The 22,373-nt window shown below is 30.5% G+C and overlaps 1 protein-coding gene across 1 annotated transcript in view; it reads left to right on the top strand.

The window, feature by feature from the left end:
* LOC105662919 (uncharacterized) overlaps positions 1–22,373 on the top strand; it is a 49,932-nt gene that overhangs the window by 747 nt on the left and 26,812 nt on the right. The gene's annotated exons all lie outside the window — the stretch shown is intronic.

Genomic DNA, 22,373 nt, shown 5'->3' with positions numbered 1-22,373 from the left:
GACAATTTAGAATAATATGACTTTGGATATTTGGGATAATATGAGTTTGGGTGATGTATTAATTTTGTTGGAAATTTTTATACTTGATAAAAATGAATAGGTAGAAATTTTAGATAGAAATTGGGTGGGTGAAATTTGTTCTTAGTTGAATTTATTTAGAGAGAAAGCTGGAATTTTATGGAGATTTTGCAGTCTATGAAATAGTGAACGAATGGTTCTGAAAATGCAATACTTTTTCTTTTTAAAAAATTAGAACATTTTACCTTTGAAAAATTTTTATTATTTTTGAGACATTTAAAAATAGCTATGTTCCTTATTTTCTCAGGAATTTTTTTTAGACATTACAAATGTCTGAGCTTCCTATTTATTGAAGAAATTTACTCATAAATTAGAAATGTCAATATTTAGTATTTTCTCAAGAAATTTATTCAAAAATTACAAATGACTGAGCTTCCTATTTTTTGAAGAAGATTATTTATAAATTAAAAAGGTTAATAGCTATTATTTTCTGAAGAAATTTATTCAGAAATTAAAAATGTCTGAGCTTCCTATTTTTTGAAGAAATTTAGTCACAAATTAAAAATGTCAATATTTATTATTTTCTTAAGAAATTTATTCAGAAATTAAAAATGTCGGAGGTTACTATTTTTTGAAGAAATTTATTCACAAATTAAAAATGTCAATATTTATTATTTTCTTAAGAAATTTATTCAGAAATTAAAAATGTCTGAGGTTACTATTTTTTGAAGAAATTTATTCATAAACTAAAAATGTCAATATTTATTATTTTCTCAAGAAATTAAAAATATCTGAGCTTCCTATTTTTTGAACAAATTTATTCATAAATTAAGAATGTCAATATTCATTATTTTCTAAAGAAATTCACTCAAAAATTAGACATATTAATATTTATTATTCTTTTCAAGAAATTCATTAAAAAATGAGAAATGTTAATATTCACTATTTACTCAAGAAATTCTCTCAAAAATGAAAAATGTCAACATCTACTATTTTCTCAAAAAAATTAAAAAATTAAAAAAGTAAAAATTCCTAATTTTCCAAAGAATAAAAATCTAACTTAACCCATTCTTTACATCACTAAATAATCATAGAAAATTGTATAGCAGCCCCTACATAGTTAACGAAGCAAATAAAATTATGGTTGAGATTCCGAATTCACAAAGGTGTAGAAAAGTTAATAAAGCAGTGGAGCTATAGCGGTTCAGTTAAATACTGAATGAATTAAATTGAAACGACATCATACCTCCTGCTAAATATTCTATGGTTTCCGTAAACAGTAGAAGTTGTCTTAAAACATAGACAACATTTTATCAAGCAAGACATTGAATTAAACTCGGAGAATTTTCATTGGAACTATGAATGAGAATGAATTCCATTGGTGTGGACTGGTGTTGTGGGAAACGTGTAAATTATTCATTATTCAAAACGTAATTCAATATGCAGTTCGAGTTAGTATGTTTTTATAATAAATCGTGGAAATTTCGGTGTCTGAATAATTTTAGTTGTTCAAATAAATCGTCAAATGTTCTTTTCAATTACTATTTCTATTTCAATTGTTATTTCAATTGTTTCAATTGTTATTTCAATTTCAATTGTTATTTCAATAGGTTCAATTATTATTTCAAATTCTATTGTTATTTCAATTGTTTCAATTATTATTTCAATTTCAATTGTTATTTCAATAGTTTCAATTATTATTTCAATTCAATTGTTATTTCAATAGTTTTAATTATTATTTCAATTGTTTCAATTATTATTTTTATTAATATATTCACTATTTTTGAATATTTACTGTTTTCCCAATTTTTAATAGTTTTAACTATTTGCAAGTTTTTACTATTTTCAGATACTTGCTCTTTTCTCAATTTTTAATAGTTTTAACTATTTGCAAGTTTTTACTATTTTCAAATACTTGCTCTTTTCTCAATTTTTAATAGTTTTAACTATTTGCAATTTTTTACTATTTTCAAATACTTGCTCTTTTCTCAATTTTTAATAGTTTTAACTATTTGCAAGTTTTTACTATTTTCAAATACTTGCTCTTTTCTCAATTTTTAATAGTTTTGACCATTTGCAAGTTTTTACTATTTTCAAATACTTGCTCTTTTCTCAATTTTTAATAGTTTTAACTATTTGCAAGTTTTTACTATTTTCAAATACTTGCTCTTTTCTCAATTTTTAATAGTTTTAACTATTTGCAAGTTTTTACTATTTTCAAATACTTGCTCTTTTCTCAATTTTTAATAGTTTTGACCATTTGCAAGTTTTTACTATTTTCAAATACTTGCTCTTTTCTCAATTTTTAATAGTTTTGACCATTTGCAAGTTTTTACTATTTTCAAATACTTGCTCTTTTCTCAATTTTTAATAGTTTTAACTATTTGCAAGTTTTTACTATTTTCAAATACTTGCTCTTTTCTCAATTTTTAATAGTTTTAACTATTTGCAAGTTTTTACTATTTTCAAATACTTGCTCTTTTCTCAATTTTTAATAGTTTTGACCATTTGTAAATTTTTACTGTTCTTAAATATTTGCTCTTTTCTCAATTTTTAATAGTTTTGACTACTTGCAAATTTTTACTGTTCTTGAATATTTACTGTGTTCTCAATTTTTAATAGTTTTGACCATTTGCAAATTTTTACTGTTCTTAAATATTTGCTCTTTTCTCAATTTTTAATAGTTTTGACCATTTGCAAATTTTTACCGTTCTTAAATATTTGCTCTTTTCTCAATTTGTACTATTTTCAAATATTCACTGCTTTCACTAATATTACTCTTTTCAATAACACATTAATTTTATTCTTTTTTAATTTCTCCAAATACCTTTTACAAATATTTTAAACTAAAATACTAGCACTGTTAACGTCATTTAAATACACATAGAACAAATCACTACCATATTTTATAGAGCAGCTCGTTCAGAACGAAAGCTTTCAAAACAGTAATTACTCCATTTATCAACAGCCAATTAAGCTAAATACTGTCTATGATACTCCATTAAATTTTTCCAAACACTCCTGCAATTCTCAGCGGAAATATTTTATTCCTTTCAAACAGTTACTAAAACGTCAATCACTATAATTGTCCATATTTCTCCAAGTACACATGCATGCACACGAATTAAACTATTTTCACATACGTTGCATATGTGATACAAAATACGAGCCACAATTTTAAACAGAAGAGACCAGATTTTGAACAAAAATGTGCCAAAAGAACATCAGTGTTTTTTTAAAAGATCAGTGAAGATCGAAGATCAATGTCTTCGATGAATGACTCGAAGCATCTTTCCCAAAGAAAATTCTACTTCGTCTCACTTACATCGATTGTTTCATAAACCATAGCTACTTGCTCCGAATTATGTTCGTATATATGATCATGAATCTCTCGTAGATACAGTTATATTACACTTCTGAGCCACTCATGACCGAAGATACAAAGCCTTTAACGGCCATTTCGAGGACGTTTATGGGAAAGAGTTTGCAGTTTGCGAACGTTTTCGATGCCCTCGAGGCAATTTTTGACCATTATATACCGGAGTTGCCATTTTTGTGCCGCGGAGATCGTTTCTACTGTGTTTATATACGTGTTCGTATATCCTGATATTGTATTCTAACCTCACTTTCGTGTTACAGCATATTTTATTTTGTATTCTTGCATATATTTATGGGATATTTTCTTAGACAGTATGTTGTCTTGTATTCTGGTGAGATAATTTATGTTCTCGTAGAGACTTTATGTATTTATGTGTAATATTCGTTGTAGTGTATTTGTTGTTTTATTGGACTTTTTTTATTCTGACCGCACTTTTGTGTAATATATTTTGGTATTTGGGAATTTAGGGATTCAGCAATTTGGGAGATTGGAAATTGGGGATTTTTATATATGGGAATTTGAGGAATTTGGGGAGTTACAGACTTGGAGGATTTGGTGGAGTTTAGAAAGATCTAATATGTGGGGAATTTGAAAATTTGGGAATTTTGGGTGTTGGAAATTTAGGGATTTGGGGAATTAAAGAATTGGGAATTTAGGGATTTGGGGAATTAGAGATTTGGGAAGTTAGGTATTTGGGAATTTAGGGATTTGGGAATTTAGGGATTTGGGAAATTAGGGATTTGGGAATTTAGGGATTTGGGGAATTAGAGATTTGGGAATTTAGGGATTTGAAAATTTAGGGATTTGGGAAATTAGGGATTTGGGAATTTTGGGATTTGGGAAATTAGGGATTTGGGAATTTAGGGATTTGGAAATTTTGGGATTTGGGAAATTAGGGATTTGGGAATTTAGGGATTTGGAAATTTTGGGATTTGGAAATTTAGGGATTTGGGAAATTAGGGATTTGGGAAATTAGGGATTTGGGAAATTAGGGATTTGAGAATTTAGGGATTTGGGGAATTAGAGATTTGTGAATTTAGGGATTTGGGGAATTAGAGATTTGTGAATTTAGGGAATTATTGAATTTGGGAATTTAGAGATTTGGGGCATTAGAGATTTGGGAATTATTGAATTTGTGAATTTAAGGATTTGGACACTTAGGGATTTGAGAAATTAGAGATTTGGGAGTTTAGGAATTTGGGGAATTAGAGATTTGTGAATTTAGGGATTTGGGGAATTATTGAATTTGGGAATTTAGGGATTTGGGGCATTAGAGATTTGGGAATTATTGAATTTGTGAATTTAAGGATTTGGGAATTATTAAATTTGTGAATTTAAGGATTTGGATGCTTAGGGGTTTGGGGAATTAGAGATTTGTGAATTTAGGGATTTGGGGAATTATTGAATTTGGGAATTTAGGGATTTGGGGCATTAAAAATGTGGGAATTATTGAATTTGTGAATTTAAGGATTTGAACACTTAGGGATTTGGGAATTGTTGAATTTGTGAATTAAAGGATTTGGACACTTAGGGATTTGGGAAATTAGAAATTTGGGAGTTTAGGAATTTGGGGAATTAGAGATTTGTGAATTTAGGGATTTGGGGAATTATTGAATTTGGGAATTTAGGGATTTGGGGTATTAGAGATTTGGGAATTATTGAATTTGTGAATTTAAGGATTTGAGAATTATTAAATTTGTGAATTTAAGGATTTGGATGCTTAGGGATTTGGGGAATTAGAGATTTGTGAATTTAGGGATTTGGGGAATTATTGAATTTGGGAATTTAGGGATTTGGGGCATTAAAAATGTGGGAATTATTGAATTTGTGAATTTAAGGATTTGAACACTTAGGGATTTGGGAATTGTTGAATTTGTGAATTAAAGGATTTGGACACTTAGGGGTTTGGGGAATTAGAGATTTGGGAATTGTTAGATTTGGAAATTTAGAGATTTGGGAATGTAGGAATGTGGAAATTATTGAATTTATGAATTTAAGGATTTGGTAATTTAGGGATTTGGGAGTTATTGAACTTATGCATTTTGGGACTTAGTAATTTAGAGATTTATAACTTATTTGATTTGGAAATGTAAGGATTTGGGAATTTAGTAATTTTCAAATTTTCGAATTAAATTAGAAATCTCAGAATTTGGTTATTTTGACAATATGGGAATTGTCAATTTCGAAATCTACGGAACTGGAAGGAACTAAGGAACTCGTGTAATCTGGAAACTACACAATAATATGTATATTTGTTGATTTTCCCTCTTACACATATGAAAATTAAGGAACGTCAGGAATTTGAAAGTTTCATTAAAACTAATGTAATCCCGTAATCAAGAATAATTCGAGATCTTTATCCACAACTTCACACTCCTTCAATCGAAACGTTAAAAATCCCATATATTACTTAAAATTTGAAGTACACGATCTCATGTGAAACACCTGTACAGAGTCGCTTTACACTAAAGCGTTTAAACACGAAAAAACAATAAATCATGTCCATTTATATGAAATGGCCGTAGCGAGTTAGAAGCAGGAAGAAAAATGGCGAAGATGAAACAACACGGGAAGTTTGGCGAACGAATTGATGGCCCTAGGCTCTTGCTCGATAATATTACACTTTATATCGATAAATAACAGGAGGCTACCGGAAGCTCTGTTCTCTCTGGCTTCGTATGGTCATCTAGGTTGTGCCGTGTCGACGTTACACATTTCTCTCTGTTCTGTCGCCTCTTACTATGCTCCACGGAAATGTTTACCATGCTCAAATATCTCCATTTATTTTCGCGATATTAAACTCGCCATTAAACGATGGTTAATGGAGATTTCTCACCGTTGTTCTGTGATTTATGCCTTCGTTGCTATTATCTCAATTATGGTTGATAGAAGAATAAAATATGGCATTGTAGAAATTGGCTTTTTAAATATATTTTTATGTTGAGGTAATTTTTAATTTATAGTTTTATAAATTATGTGACTTCTTAGTAGAATGTGAATATTGATAATATTAATTTATGTAGGCATTTGTATAATTTATATAAACGTGTTTATAATTTATTTAAATACATTTTTGTGTTGAGGTAATTTTTAATTTATAGTTTTATAAATTATACTTCTTAGTTGAATGTGAAAATTGATAATATAATTTATGTAGGCATTTATATAATTTATATAAACACGTTCATAATTTATAGAAACATTTATAGATAAGTATAAGAAAATTGTTTTAAATTATGAGAATGTTTAAATGTCTATAAGAAAAACTATCAATTTTTGATAATATTATACTGTGCTTATGTTACTCTGTTTATGTTATTATGTAACTTATATAATAACAATGAAAAAAAGATATTAAAAAAATAATTTTAACAAATTTAATTATTTTTAAAAATCAATAAAGCCATTCATTAAGTATACGTTTAATAAAAATGATAATTTATAAGTGTACCTAATTTTAATAAATAATAATCATTTTTTAAGTGTCAACAAAATGAATCATCCACTAAATGTTTGCATAATAAAAATGATAATCAATAAGTATAAATAATTTCAATAAAAAGCAATCATTTTTAAAAAATCAATAAAGCCATTCATTAAGTATACGTTTAATAAAAATGACGATTTATAAGTGTTACTAATTTTAATAAATAATAATCATTTTTTAAGTGTCAACAAAATGAATCATCCACTAAATGTTTGTATAATAAAAATGATAATCAATAAGTATAAATAATTTCAATAAAAAGCAATCATTCTTAAAAAATCAACAAAATTGATCATTTACTAAATATATGCATAATAAAAATGATAATGAATAAGTATGAATAATTTCAATAAATTAAAATTAATTTTTAAAAATCCAAACAATGAAACCTTAAACGAAAACCTTTTTATAAACTTGATAAATTGAATTTTATGCAATTTGCAGTCAAGAAGAAAACATCAAACAATTACAAAGAAGTACAAATTTTGTATATAAACAATTTTTTATGTTTGTTTAAATATTTTTAAAATAAATGAACTTCTATTAAAATTGAAAGGTGAGAGTAATTTCTGAAAAACATAAAACATGTACAAAAAAGAAATAAAAATGTTGTGTACAGATAATTTTTGGTGTTTGTTTCAATATATTTTAAAATAAATGCACTCAAATTAAGATTGAAAAGTGAGAGTAATTCTGGGAGCTTCTGTTTAATTCTAAAATCAAGATTACAAAAATGGAGACAATCTCTGGTGATTATTACAGTGATTAACTAATCGTTTTGTTTATTACACGCAGTTATTTGTATATTCTCGAGGAATCTCTTGTAATTACGTCCATGTGATTGTGAACGAGGCAGAAAACGACGATTGTGAGAAACGATAGTAGAAATGAATGGAATTAACCGTGAGAAAGACATTGTAAAGGTAATTAATTAGTGTAATTTAACTTTCACTTGTGGAAAAATGGCAGGCATTTTTCTGTGCGAAGTGTCACGTTTTATCGTTGCTATCGGTGACCTAATAGTAATTTATTGTTGGTTATACTGTTGGTTATTAGAAATTACTAGAAAGTTTTTTAGTTGATGAATTTTTAGTGGGAAAAAAAAATTTGGAGATTTTTACAGATTTGCAAATTGGAGAAGTTTAGAAATGTAGGAAATGTAGGAGTAATTTGGAAATTTTTTAGATTTTTAGAGGTGGAATTTTGGGGATTTTTGGGAGATTTTTTTTAGTTGGAAATTTTGGGATTTTAGAATATGGTGAGTTGGAAATATAGGATTTTTGAAATGTGGGTTTTTGGGGTTTAGGGATTTAAGGAATAAGGAATTTAGGGATTTAGAGATTTAAGGATTTAGGGATTTAGGGATTTAGCAATTTAGGGATTTAGAAATTTTGGGATTTAGGGATTTAGGGACGTAGAGATTTAGGGATTTAGGGATTTGGGAATTATGGAATTAATGAATTTAGGGATTTGTGAATTATTGAATTAGTGAATTTAGGGATTTGGGGAATTAGAGATTTGGGAATTTAGGGATTTGGGGAACTAGAGATTTGTAAATTCAGGGATTTGGCGAATTAGAGATTTGGAAGTTTAGGGATTTGGAAATTATTGGATTTGGGGAAATAGAGATTTGGGAATTTAGGGATTTGGGGAATTAGGGATTTGGGAACTTAGGGATTTGGGGAATTAGGGATTTGGGAACTTAGGGATTTGGGGAATTATTGAATTTGGGAATTAGAGATTTGGGAATTTAGGTAATCGGAGAATTAGAGATTTGGGAATTTAGGTATTTGGGGAATTAGGGATTTAAAAAATTAGAGATTTGAGAATTTAAGGGTTTGGGGAATTATTGAATTTGGGAATTTAGGCAATTGGGGAATTAGAGATTTGGGAATTAGGGATTTGGGAACTTAGGGATTTGAAAAATTAGAGATTTGAGAATTTAAGAGTTTGGGGAATTATTGAATTCGGGAATTAGAGATTTGGGAATTTAGGTATTTGGAGAATTATTGAATTTGGGAATTTAGGGATTTGGAAGCTTAGTAATTTAGAGAATTCGGTGATATAGATATTTGCAAATTTAGGAACTTGAAAAATTATAAATCTAGAAACTTACAAATTTGAGAATTAAGGAATTTAAGAAATTACGAATACCCCATATTAAAAATGTACAAATCCCCAACTTCAAAAATAACAAATTCCAAAAAATCTACCTTCCCAAATTCCCCAATCCCAAATTCCAAAATTAAAAAATATACCAATTTCAAACTTCATCAACATCCTAAGAAATTCCCACAATCTCTCTCCAAACGACCCCCAACATGCAAACATAACCTCAAAAACGTTCAATCAAAAACATAACCTCTTTTCGCAAAAAATTTATCTCAAATAACCTCACAACATCGAATATCCGATATAAACGAAAATAAACTTGCCAATATAAGAATGTAATTCCCGCCAAGCTTCCGATAAATCGGTAAATTAAAACGTAAGTCGATATCGAATTAATGAAATAGCGTGTATTCAGCGCGGTTCCCGGAGGTTTTTGCGGTGAATATAAAAAATTGAAAGCGGTACAGAGGAAAATGGTGGTCAGGTATTCACAAGAGGATTAAAGTACGGAATCCATCGTTGAGATATAAGTCTGCCTCTTTTTTTTTCAGTTCGCGTAGATCGAAAGCACGTGTTATTATTAACGTATCGATGAAGACTGTTTGGAACACGCGAATGCTTGAAATCGATGCTTTCATCCTTGCGATGAGTTTGCGCTTTGCTGAACTCGTTTCCGGTTGTTTATGCTATTGCTTTAGTATAACGCGGATAATAGCTAGCGAGTTATGGCAATGAAAATTCACCGCGACAATTTCACCATGGAATTTTGTGGTCGGAGTTTATGGCTACTGATTATATGGTGTGAAAATGAAAATCGTGTTTTGAATTTTATTGGTCGTAATTTTTGTATTTTTTTATATAAGTTTTAGTGTTATTAGAAAATTTTGTTAGTGATAGTAGGTTGGTTAATTTTACTTTTGTTACTAGTTTAGTTAATTTTGTTTTTATTTCTTGTTTTGTTAATTTTATTTTCGTTACTAGTTTTGTTAGTTTTATTTTTGTTACTGTTACTAGTTTTGTTAATTTTATTTTTAAATACTGTTACTAGTTTGGTTAATTTCATTTTTGTTACTGTTACTAGTTTAGTCAATTTTTATTTTTTTTACTGTTACTAGTTTAGTTAATTTTATTTTTCTTACTATTACTAGTTTAGTTAATTTTATTTTGGTTATTGTTACTAGTTTAGTTAATTTTATTTTTCTTACTGTTACTAGTTTAGTTAATTTTATTTTTGTTACTGTTACTAGTTTAGTTAATTTTTATTTTGGTTACTGTTACTGGTTACAAGATAATTGTAGTATACGAGGTATTAGGTTATTAGAAATTAGTATTAAATTATCTAATTTGAAAATTTGACAATTATGCAATTTAGTAATTAATAACTTGTACATTTAATAGTGTGAAAATTCTTGGAAAATTAGCAAATTTTTAAACCTGAAATTTTACAAATTTAATAATTTGATAAGAGTAAGAATTCAGTAACTTAATAAATTGCAATTTAAAAATTGAAATATTAAAAATTATTAAGGATTGAAAATCTCAAAGTAGAAAATAGAAAAATTAGAATTTATTAAAAATTGGAAATCTCAAAATAGAAAATACAAAAATTAGAAATTACTGAAAACTGAAAATCTCACAATAGAAAATAGAAAAATTAGAAATTACTGAAAACTGAAAATCTCACAATAGAAAGTAGAAAAATTAGAAATTACTAAAAACTGAAAATCTCACAATAGAAAATAGAAAAATTAGAAATTACTGAAAACTGAAAATCTCACAATAGAAAGTAGAAAAATTAGAAATTATTAAAAACTGAAAATCTCACAATAGAAAATAGAAAAATTAGAAATTACTAAAAACAGAAAATCTCAGAATAGAAAATAGAAAAATTAGAAATTACTAAAAACTGAAAATCTCAAAATAAAAAATAGAAAAATTAGAAATTGTTAAAACTTGAAAATCACAAAATAGAAAATAAAAAAATTAGTAATTATGAAAACCTAAAAATCTCAAAATAGAAAATAGAAAAATGACAAATTATCAAAAACTAAAAACCTCAAAATAAAAAATAGAAAAATCACAAATTTCAAATAATTTAAATAATAATTTAGAAACTAAAAACTTAAAGAAAGTAATAAATTACCAGCTTCTTAATTTAAAAATCTTGCCCCAAATGAACGTAAAAAAAGAAAATAACGAAACAGGTAATATGTTCATCCAGAAAAAAGCTTCCATATACCGGAAGGTGATATTCAAAGAGTTAAAGAGACGCAGCAATTACTTTGGTGAAAAATCGACCGATCTTCTGCATTAAGTGACTCGACACCGATTCCTGTCGATTTTAATTGCTTAATTAGTGTAGAACGTCACGGGTGTCGGTCGAGTAGGTATTCGTCGTATAAAATCTAGGTATAATTGAATTTCATCTAGTACTCGTCAGCAATTAGGTCAAAGCATCTCAAAAAGGAGAATTTTCACGAAATTTTCGTCTTTCTAAATCCCGATAAGAAAAACTTAACAATTTTTAATTGATCTCAATAATTTAGTAGTCATTTTCAATTTCATCGACTCATATCTACAAAATAAAATTCAAAGACACATATTTTTGAAACGAAACCTTGTCATCACAATTTATAACCTTCCCTCTAACACATGAGTGAACATTTATCAATAAAAATAACGTATCATTTTCTCCAAATAACATATATTATAATATTCAACAAATAATCTTTAAACACCGTATCACATAACATCCCATTTCACCAAAAAAATGATTACATAAAGTTCTTGCAAATAGCAGACATTTCCTGTAGAAACACAAAAAGTGATGGAAATCAATCAACGTCTATCATAACCTATAACAAAACCACCCGGAACATTTCACGTAAATGCTTCAATTATACAAAAGGAATAAGCCGATCATCAGGATATAATCCTTCATATGCAGGAAACCATATTTTTCTTGGTAAATCGTTCGTTGACCAGCGGATGCAATATAAATATGTATCTCATCAACGTGTGTTTCGATTAATCATCGCGTATCGGTGTTCGTTATTTTTAGGAAAACTAAAATGCTTTGGTGGGTAATAAATCGTTATTAATTCAGATATTAAATATTTATGATTCATAAGTTGCGAGGAGAATTTGTTTTATTTTTGAAATTAGTTAATCTTTGTACTTTTTTGGGGTTTTTTAGGAAATTTTATTTTATGTATCAAGGTGGAGAGATGGATTACAAGTTTGTTAAAATGATGAGTAATATAATGATTTAATATGATGAATGATATAATGATATAATATGATGAATAATATAATGATATAATATGATGAATCGTATAATGATTTAATACGATGAATAGTATAATGATTTAATATGATGATATAATATAATATGATATAATATGATGAATAATATAACAATTTAGTATGATGATATAATATAACATGATATAATATGATGAATAATATAACGATTTAATATGATGCTCTAATATAATATGCTATAATATGATGAATAATATAACGATTTAATATGATGCTCTAATATAATATGATATAATATGATGAATAATATAATGATTTGATATGATGATATAATTTAACATGATATAATATGATGAATAATATAACGATTTAATATGATGCTCTAATATAATATGATATAATATGATGAATAATATAATGATTTGATATGATGATATAATTTAACATGATATAATATGATGAATAATATAACGATTTAATATGATGCTCTAATATAACATGATATAATATGATGAATAATATAACGATTTAATATGATGAATAATATAATGATTTGATATGATGATATAATTTAACATGATATAATATGATGAATAATATAACGATTTAATATGATGCTCTAATATAACATGATATAATATGATGAATAATATAACGATTTAATATGATGCTCTAATATAATATGATATAATATGATGAATAATATAACGATTTAATATGATGCTCCAATATAATATGATATAATATGATGAATAATATAACGAATTAATATGATGAATAATATAACGATTTAATATGATGAATAATATAACGATTTAATATGATGAATAATATAACGATTTAACATGATGATCTAATACAATATGGTATAATATGATAAATAATATAATGATTTAATATAATGATCTAATATAACATGATATAATGTGATGATCTGATATAATATTATATAATATAATGATTTAATATGATGAATAATATTGTGATGGAATATGATGTATAATATAATGATACAATATGGTGATATAATATGATGATATAATGTGATAAATAATATAATGATATAACATGGCGAATAACATGATGAATAACAGAATGATATAATGTGATGAACAATATGATGAATAACACGAAAAATAATATATTAAATAATATGATGAATGATATGATGATTCTATAATAAAATTTTACAATGACGATGAAGAAGAAAAATTAGAAAAACAGCAAATTGATCAAAAAGAAAAAATCTTGAAATAGCAGAAGTAAACAGAAAGACACTTTCAGTCCCAAAAATGAGAAAGAAAATAATAACAAACATCACAAAAATTGAAAAATGGTGCAAAAATATATTTTGACTAACAAAATACTATAATAAATGATATAAAACAAAGTACTCGAACTGACAAAATAAAACCAGGAAAAAATGCACAACAAAAAATGATCAACAAAGAGTGTTGATTATCTTAGATGTTGAATGCATCTAAAAACAAGAACGAAATATCAAACCCTCGAACCAATAAAAATCAACCCCGTAAAAAACATCGAACCCTAAAATTGCACACGTGAAATTGAGTAATATAGTGAGCCACTCACACGCGTTAAAAGCGCGAAAGCATGTAGTACTCGTTTAATTAATAAACAAACTTATGACACCGGAAGTGCTCCGAGACTGCTCGTTTTTGGCCCGTTGATCACATCCGAGATACCCAGACGAGGTGAGAAGGTGGTTCGGCAGTAAAAGAGGAAGAAAGAAAAAAAACTTTCCCCGCTTTAAGGATCAGAAGCAATTTCTCGGCCCCACCTCTGCTTTCGCGGTTGCAGTTTCTAAGCACGGCACGGTGTGTCGGCTCGCGGCTCTGAATTTTCACGAGGCTATAAGAGAGAGAGAGAGAGAAGGAGAGAGAAAAAACGCGTGCACACGTGTAAGCGCGTTAACGAGCACGCGGTGAGTTTCGACGTCTTCTTTCACGTATACAGGATGTTCCATTTTAAGTGTTTCATAGTTCGTGTTGCTTTAACTAATGTTGAACAATTTTTAATAGGAGAGAGTTATTATTATTGTTTGGTAATAGAGAAGAATTTTTATTGGGGATGGTAAGTCTACAGGGTGTTCCATTTTAAGTGGTTCATAGGTCACGTTGCTTTAATTAATATTGGAACATTTTGAAAATTTTGGGTATGGAAGAGATATTCGATAAGGGAGAGGAGTTTTTAGGGATTTTGGAAATTAGGGAGTTGGGGATTTAGGAATTTGGAAAATTAGAGAGTTGGGGTTTAGGAAGTTGGAGAATTAGACTTCTGGGAAATTAGGGAGTTGGGATTTAGGAGTTTGGGAATTTAGAGCTTTGGGAAATTAGGAAGTTGGGAAATTAGGGATTTGGGAATTTAGCGATTTGGGAATTTAGGGATTTGGGAATTTAGGGATTTGGGAAATTAGGGATTTGGGAATTTAGCGATTTGGGAATTTAGGGATTTGGGAATTTAGGGATTTGGGAATTTAGGGATTTGGGAATTTAGGGATTTGGGAATTTAGGGATTTGGGATTTTAGGGATTTGGGAATTAGAGATTTGGGAATTTAGGGATTTGGGAATTTAGGGATTTGGGAATTTAGGGATTTGGGAATTTAGGGATTTGGGAATTTAGGGATTTGGGAATTTAGGGATTTGGGAATTTAGGGATTTGGGAATTTAGGGATTTGGGAATTAGAGATTTGGGAATTTAGGGATTTGGGAATTTAAGGATTTGGGAATTAGAGATTTGGGAATTTAGATATTGGAAAATTTAGAGCTTTGGGAAATTAGGAAGATGGGGGCTTAGGAAGTTGGGAAATTAGAGAGTTGGAGGTTTTAGGAATTCGGGAAATTAGGGAGTTGGTGGTTCAGGCATTTAGGAATTTAGAGCGTTGGGAAATTAGAGAGTTGGTGGTTTAGGAACTTGGGAATTTAGGTATTGGAAAATTTAGAGCTTTGGGAAATTAGTAAGATGGGGGCTTAGGAAGTTGGGAAATTAGGGAGTTGGAGGTTTTAGGAATTCGGGAAATTAGGGAGTTGGTGGTTCAGGCATTTAGGAATTTAGAGCGTTGGGAAATTAGAGAGTTGGTGGTTTAGGAACTTGGGAATTTAGGTATTGGAAAATTTAGAGCTTTGGGAAATTAGGAAGATGGGGGCTTAGGAAGTTGGGAAATTAGGGAGTTGGGGGTTTAGGAATTCGGGAAATTAGAGAGTTGGTGGTTCAGGAATTTGGGAAATTAGAGAGTTGGAGGTTTAGGAACTTGGGAACTTAGAGATTTGAGAATTTATATATTTGGTGATTTAGATTTTGGAAACGTAAGAACTTGGAATTTTAAGGATATAGAAATGAAGGAATTTGATGATTTGAGGATCTACAGGTTTAGCAATTTGTAGGTTCAGTTTACAGGTTTGTAAATTTGATATTATAAAATTGAGTTATTAGGAAATTTACAAAATTAGAAATGAAAAAACTTGAGAACCTAGAAATTTGGAGCTTAGGAAATTAACAGATCTAGGAGATGAGACAAAGTCTTTATAGACTTTGAAACTAAAGCATCTATGTCTCTAAGGATCTATAGGTTTTGAAGTTCAGTTGATTCAAAGATTTATGAATTCACAAGTTTAGCAATTTGCAAAATTGTTTCGGAACAATTCTCTAGAAATGAAACACCCTGTACCCTCGCAGAACGGTTCCACGAGTTTTTGATTGTTTCGAGAACACGGGACGCGAGAATAGGATTTTTTTCGTCGCGTGTCTGAGCGGAATGAATGGAACTCTCGTGGGTTTTTTACCGAATTCGCTATTTTCTGAATCCTGACGATGACACGCTCGTTATTATAACAGATGAAATGGGACCACCGGTTTTGTATAGGAAGAGGAAATTCGTGGATAGCAGCGACTTATGGCTTGATCACGTTTTGCACGAGAATTTCTCCTTTTCTTGTCAAAATTTCTGTATAAAAATTTTACAGACAAAAATATATACAGGGTGTGTCAGATACATTCTTTACTATTATTAATTTTATTATACAAAACAGAGTTTAGGTCACAAAGTTTGGGCCTTTAAATTGGTCCTCTGTCTTTCTTTAGGAGGTTTCCCTGTTTAGTGTCGTTTGTTATATTTATTCTTTGGTTAGGTTATGGTTTAGATTATGTCTATTGTCGTCTCTTGTTATATCTACTCTTTGGTTAGGTTATGTAGTTTGGTTAGGTTATGTGTAGTGTTGTCTTTTGTTACATCTACTCTTTGGTTAGGTTATGTCCTTTGGTTAGGTTACGATTTAGGTTATGTGTAGTGTTGTCTCTTGTTACATCTACTCTTTAGTTAGGTTATGGTTTAGGTTATGTGTAGTATCGTCTCTTGTTACATCCACTCTTTGGTTAGGTTATGTGGTTTGGTTAGGTTGTGGCTTAGGTTATGTGTAGTGTCGTCTCTTGTTACATCTGCTCTTTGGTTAGGTTATGTCCTTTGGTTAGGTTACGGTTTAGGTTATGTCTAGTGTCGTCTCTTGTTACGTCTACTCTTTGGTTAGGTTATGTAGTTTCGTTAGGTTATGGTTGAGGTTATGTTCGCCATCTTACAATTAGAATTTCAAACATAATGAATGTCTCTAAAATATTTTATTAAATATTATATTTGTGCACTGGGTATACAACTGCCACATTTCGACCACTCCAAAATTCAAAAAGTAAAAATGTAACATTCACAAACAAAACCAATTAAACCATTTAAATATTTGCAAACTAAGCCAATTAAATATTAAAACCTGTTGAAAAACATCCGCCATTTTCTACTTCAGTTTAGAGAACGCGCAATAATTTTACAAAACTACCTTTTAGGGTTTTTATAATCTTTCTAGATGAAATCGATGTCACTCGTGTTTTAAATCTCTCTTATCGAGTATTTTCTATAATTACACAAATTATATACTGCGTACATGTTATGTTGAAATAAACACTGCATAATGAACGTTACACAATCCGACATCTGTTTCCTGAAAACAACAGCAAGAAAGTAAGGTGTGCTAATGGCAGAACTTTTTGTTCCACCATAACATTTTCCTAGCACGTCATCGGCTGAAAAACGATCTATTTTATCGCCTGGTATCGTTCATGGATCTTAATATGCATAGCTTAATGTGTCGGACATCTTGGTCTATCGCCTTCGCTTCGTGTATCGAATGAAAAACAATATGCGTTGAAAACGAAGGGAAAGTTATGACGTTTTTTAGTATTGCTATGTACAGGGTGTCCCAGTTTAAGATATTCACACGCGGAAATAAGGTGTACACAGGTTTTAAACCACCAATACTAGGTAAGCGAATAAAATTCCAAATCTCCCAAATATAATTTAATAATCATAATTTGGTAATTCGGGTGCGTGGTAATTCAGGGGCGTGGTAATTTGATAGCGTGGAAATACCACGCGTGGCAATTCCGGGGCGTGGTAATACAACGTGTGGTAATTTGGGGGCGTGGTAATGCAACGCGTGGTAATACAACGCTTGATAATTTGATGGCGTGATAATTCGGGGGCGCGGTAATACAACGCGTGGTAATTCGGGGGCGTGGTAATGCAACGCGTGGTAATACAACGCTTGATAATTTGATGGCGTGATAATTCGGGGACGCGGTAATACAACGCGTGGTAATTCAGGGGCGTGGTAATGCAACGCGTGGTAATACAACGCTTGATAATTTGATGGCGTGATAATTCGGGGACGCGGTAATACAACGCGTGGTAATTCAGGGGCGTGGTAATGCAACGCGTGGTAATACAACGCTTGATAATTCGATGGCGTGGTAATTCGGGAGCGCAGTAATACAACGCGTGGTAATTCGGGGGCGTGGTAATGCAACGCGTGGTAATACAACGCTTGATAATTCGATGGCGTGGTAATTCGGGAGCGCAGTAATACAACGCGTGGTAATTCGGGGGCGTGGTAATGCAACGCGTGGTAATACAACGCTTGATAATTCGAGGGCGTGGTAATACAACGTGTGATAATTCGGGGGCGTGGTAATACAACGCTTATTTCTATTCATGGAATATGCCAGATATTGTTCATATTTTTCTAACAACTTCTTATAAAGTATTCGAAATTTGATGACAGTATATTCTTCAGTTTTATAATGTGTGTTAAAGTTTGTTAAGAAAGTGGGCCACCCTGTAGAACTTGTTACGAACTGATTAGTCTTTCCGTGCGCAAGTTTCATGGCACGTACATGTGCGTACGTTTTTTCGAACGATTTCATTTGCCTTGAATGGAACAGTTAACGATTTGTCTTATTGTTTGATAGGAGAATAGAACAAGATACGTCTGTTCGAAAGTTTCATCTATTGTATCGTTATAGCAAGCGAGATGTCATTTCGACTGGAGTTTCTGAATGATGCTTTTGTACGAGGCAGGTTTGTTTGCCTTTGGATGGCTTTTATTGTAGAGTTATTGTAGCGTCGCCTTGATTGCGTTCGAGTTGATTTGAATAATTTCTTTTGTTTCGTTTGAATTGGTGTTTTTCAATTTGCAGGTGGCTTCTTTGGCTGTGGTGGATTCTTGTGGAGAGATTCGGGAGTGTCGAGGGATTTTTTTGTTTGGGAATGTGGAAAGTTGGAGATTTTGGGTTTGGGATTTGGGGATTTAGCGATTTGGAGATTTAGGGTTTAGGGATTTGGGAATTTAGGGATTGGGGATTTAGGGATTGGGGATTTAGGGATTGGGGATTTAGGGATTGGGGATTTAGGGATTGGGGATTTAGGGAATGGGCATTTAGGGATTAGGGATTTAGAGATTTTGGGGAGTTGGGAATTTGGGAATTTAGAGATTTGGGAAGTTAGGAATTAGGGAATTTAGGGATTTGAGAAGTTAGGAATTTGGGAATTAAGAAATTTGGGAAGATAGGGATTTGGGGATTTAAGTGTTGGGGATTTAGAGTTTGGGAATTTAGGAATTGTGGAATTTAGGAATCTGGGAAGTTAGAGAATTGGAAATTTAGAGATTTGGTTGGGTGACAATTTGGGAATTTACGAATCTGAAGATTTAGAGATTTGGGGATTTAGGGATATGGAGATTAAGGGATTTGGCAATGTGAGAAGTTGGACATTTGGAAATTCAATGATTTTGATATTTGGAAATTTAGGCATTTGATGTGACAATTTTCGAATTTAGGAATTTGAAGATTTATACATTTGATGATGTGGAAGTTTTGAGATTTAAGGATTGGATACTTGAAAACTTGCAAATTAGGGAAATTTGGTACTTCATGAAAACCTTGCAAATTTAACTACTAAAAAATTTGACTACGATTAACTATGAGACCTAACCTAAAAAACCTAACCTCGAAAAATGTCCGAGGTTATGTCTTTCAAAATAATAAATTATAAAATTTCGTACGGAATTTCCTGGAACATCCAAAGACGATGATTTATTTGGTAATCATCGTTATAACATATAGATCTAATTAATAGCAGGTTATTAGTCTTGCTCGATGTTCAGCGGAACGGGAAACGTTGAAATTAACACGCCGTAGAACATACACTGTATGGTCCGATAAGCATTGTTGCGATCAAGCGAGAGAAGTGTTATGGGAACCAGTAAATTGATCATTAACACGATTATATGAACCAAGAAATATTTACATTATTAGATTGTTAGGTGATAATCAAGGTTAGATAACTGGTGTTATTATAATACAATTTTTTGGTGAAATAAGTGATCTTGAAAGGTTGTGGATGTAAATCGTTCCGGGGTTTCTGTGATGCAACTTCTGAAATTTTTAATTTATATAGTTTTAATTCTTTATGTTGGCAATTTTTCTTATAGTTACGTTTGGGAAGGTTTTTAATTGTTTACGTTGTCAAAGGTTTTAATATGGCTTTACAAGGTTTTTAATTCTTCATATTGTCAAATTTTTTAGTAGTTAAATTTGCAAGGTTTTCAAGTAAAAGCTATGTAAAATGTCCTAACAATGAATACATCAATTTTTGTTCATTTCAAAGGCAACATGTTTGCCGGTCACGTGTCCGCATATTTAAGCAAAAGTCGCGAATCCCAGTTTATGCAACGCGGCTAGAATTTGACAAGCCGTTTCACGAGGCAACGGTTGCCCTGTTAAGTAACTATCCCGTAAAGTTCTGTAGTTGGTAATTGACAATTAATGCGTAGACGTATGTGGTGGTTGCAAGTGGAAAGCGAAAGGCCGAGGGAAACAGAGCATAACCGTATAGCGTGCTGTATCGTGAGATCGTGAACGCGATTCGTTGAAAACCGGGCCCTGAATGTTATCGTGCATTGGCCCGTGATATACTGGTTTTTTTAAAACCCGCTTGCGGATAACGCGCCTTTCGAACTGAACCCGGAAATATTTTCCTCTCTTCTGGAAATTACTGCATCCACCGCACATTTGGCGCGGTAGAAATCCTCCCGGACACTTTATACATACTTTCAGCCGCAGACAAATTCTCTCTTGAATGTATGCTTGGTTGCTGAAAGGAGAGCGACGGATAATAACGAATAATGCTCTGCACATTGTCGCGAGGCGCATCGGTTGCTATAATTTGAGAGCGGGGAGGTTTTATTGATTGTGATGAGTTCAGACGGGTGGAATTTTGAAAATTTTTGCCGTAATTAGAGATATGTGGAATTTTGCAAGTTAGGATAGCTTCATATGTGGGAAATTTGGGAAATTATGATAGTTTGACAAGTGTGATATTTTTTAAAATTTTGTCATTTGAGATATATGGAATTTTTCAAGTTCATATGTGGGCTAAGTTCACGTGTGTACAATTTAGGAAATTTTGATAATTTGAGACGTATGAAATTTTGCAATTTTTAGTCACTTGAGACATGTGGAATTTTGCAAGTAACATATGTGGACTAACTGCACATATGTGAAATTTGGGAAACTATGATAATTTGACATATGTGAAATTTTGAAAATTATTGTCGTTTGAGACATGTGGAAATTTGCAAGTAACATATGTGGACTAACTTCATATATGTGAAATTTGGAAAATATGATAATTTCACATATGTGAAATTTTCAAAATTATTGTCATTTGAGACATGTGGAATTTTGCAAGTAACATATGTGGACTAACTTCACATATATGAAATTTGGGAAACTATGATAATTTGACATATGTGAAATTTTGAAAATTATTGTCGTTTGAGACATGTGGGATTTTGCAAGTAACATACGTGGGCTAACTCCACATATGTGGAATTTGGGAAACTATGATAATTTGAGACAGGTGCATTTTGCAAATTTTAGTCACTTGAGACATGCGGAATTTTACAAGTTCATATGTGTGTTACGTTCACATATGTGAAATTTGAGAAATTATGATAATGTCACATATGTGGAATTTTGCACACTTTAGTCACTTGAGACATATGAAATTTTACAAATCCATATATGTAAAATCCATATATTTCGACACGTGTGAAATATTGCAAATTTTAATCATTTAAGACATATGGAATTTTGCAAGATCACACGTGTGCTAACTCCACATATATGAAATTTAAAAAATTATAACAACTTCCAACATATTCAATTAAATTTGATTACATGAAACTACAATTACATTCTACTAAACTTGCCTTCAACACATCAACACAATTAAAATCAATTAATTAAAACTTATCATTCCATTACTCAAATCACATTATATCAACGATCGATTAAATTAGTTCAAATCGAAGTTACTCCAAACACATTGCTTCATCTGCAGTTCATGTCAAGTTTCTATGCCAAATTTAATTTAACAAATGCATGTACTGTTTGGCCACGTGTCAAACCATCAAACTTCATCTATAATACCCTTTAGATACATTCATGAAATTATTTAGCACACTACAACGTTTCTATTTGAACAACCTGTCAGCCATTTTGATTGCAGTCTTTGAACTATGTTGAATTTAATTTGACGAATATATATTCTGTTTGTGCGTGTGTTAAACCATCAAACTTCTTGTGTAATGCACTTTAGATAAATTCATTAAATTATTTGGCACACTACGATGTTTCTATTTAAACAACCTGTCAGCCATTTTGATTACAGTCTCTCTGTCAAGTTTAATTTAAATGTACAAGTTACT

This window comes from Megachile rotundata, chromosome 14, assembly GCF_050947335.1.
Source record: "Megachile rotundata isolate GNS110a chromosome 14, iyMegRotu1, whole genome shotgun sequence".
Lineage (NCBI taxonomy): Eukaryota > Metazoa > Arthropoda > Insecta > Hymenoptera > Megachilidae > Megachile > Megachile rotundata.
Note: the sequence above shows the minus strand (reverse complement) of the source record. Positions and strands in the feature narration are given on the sequence as shown.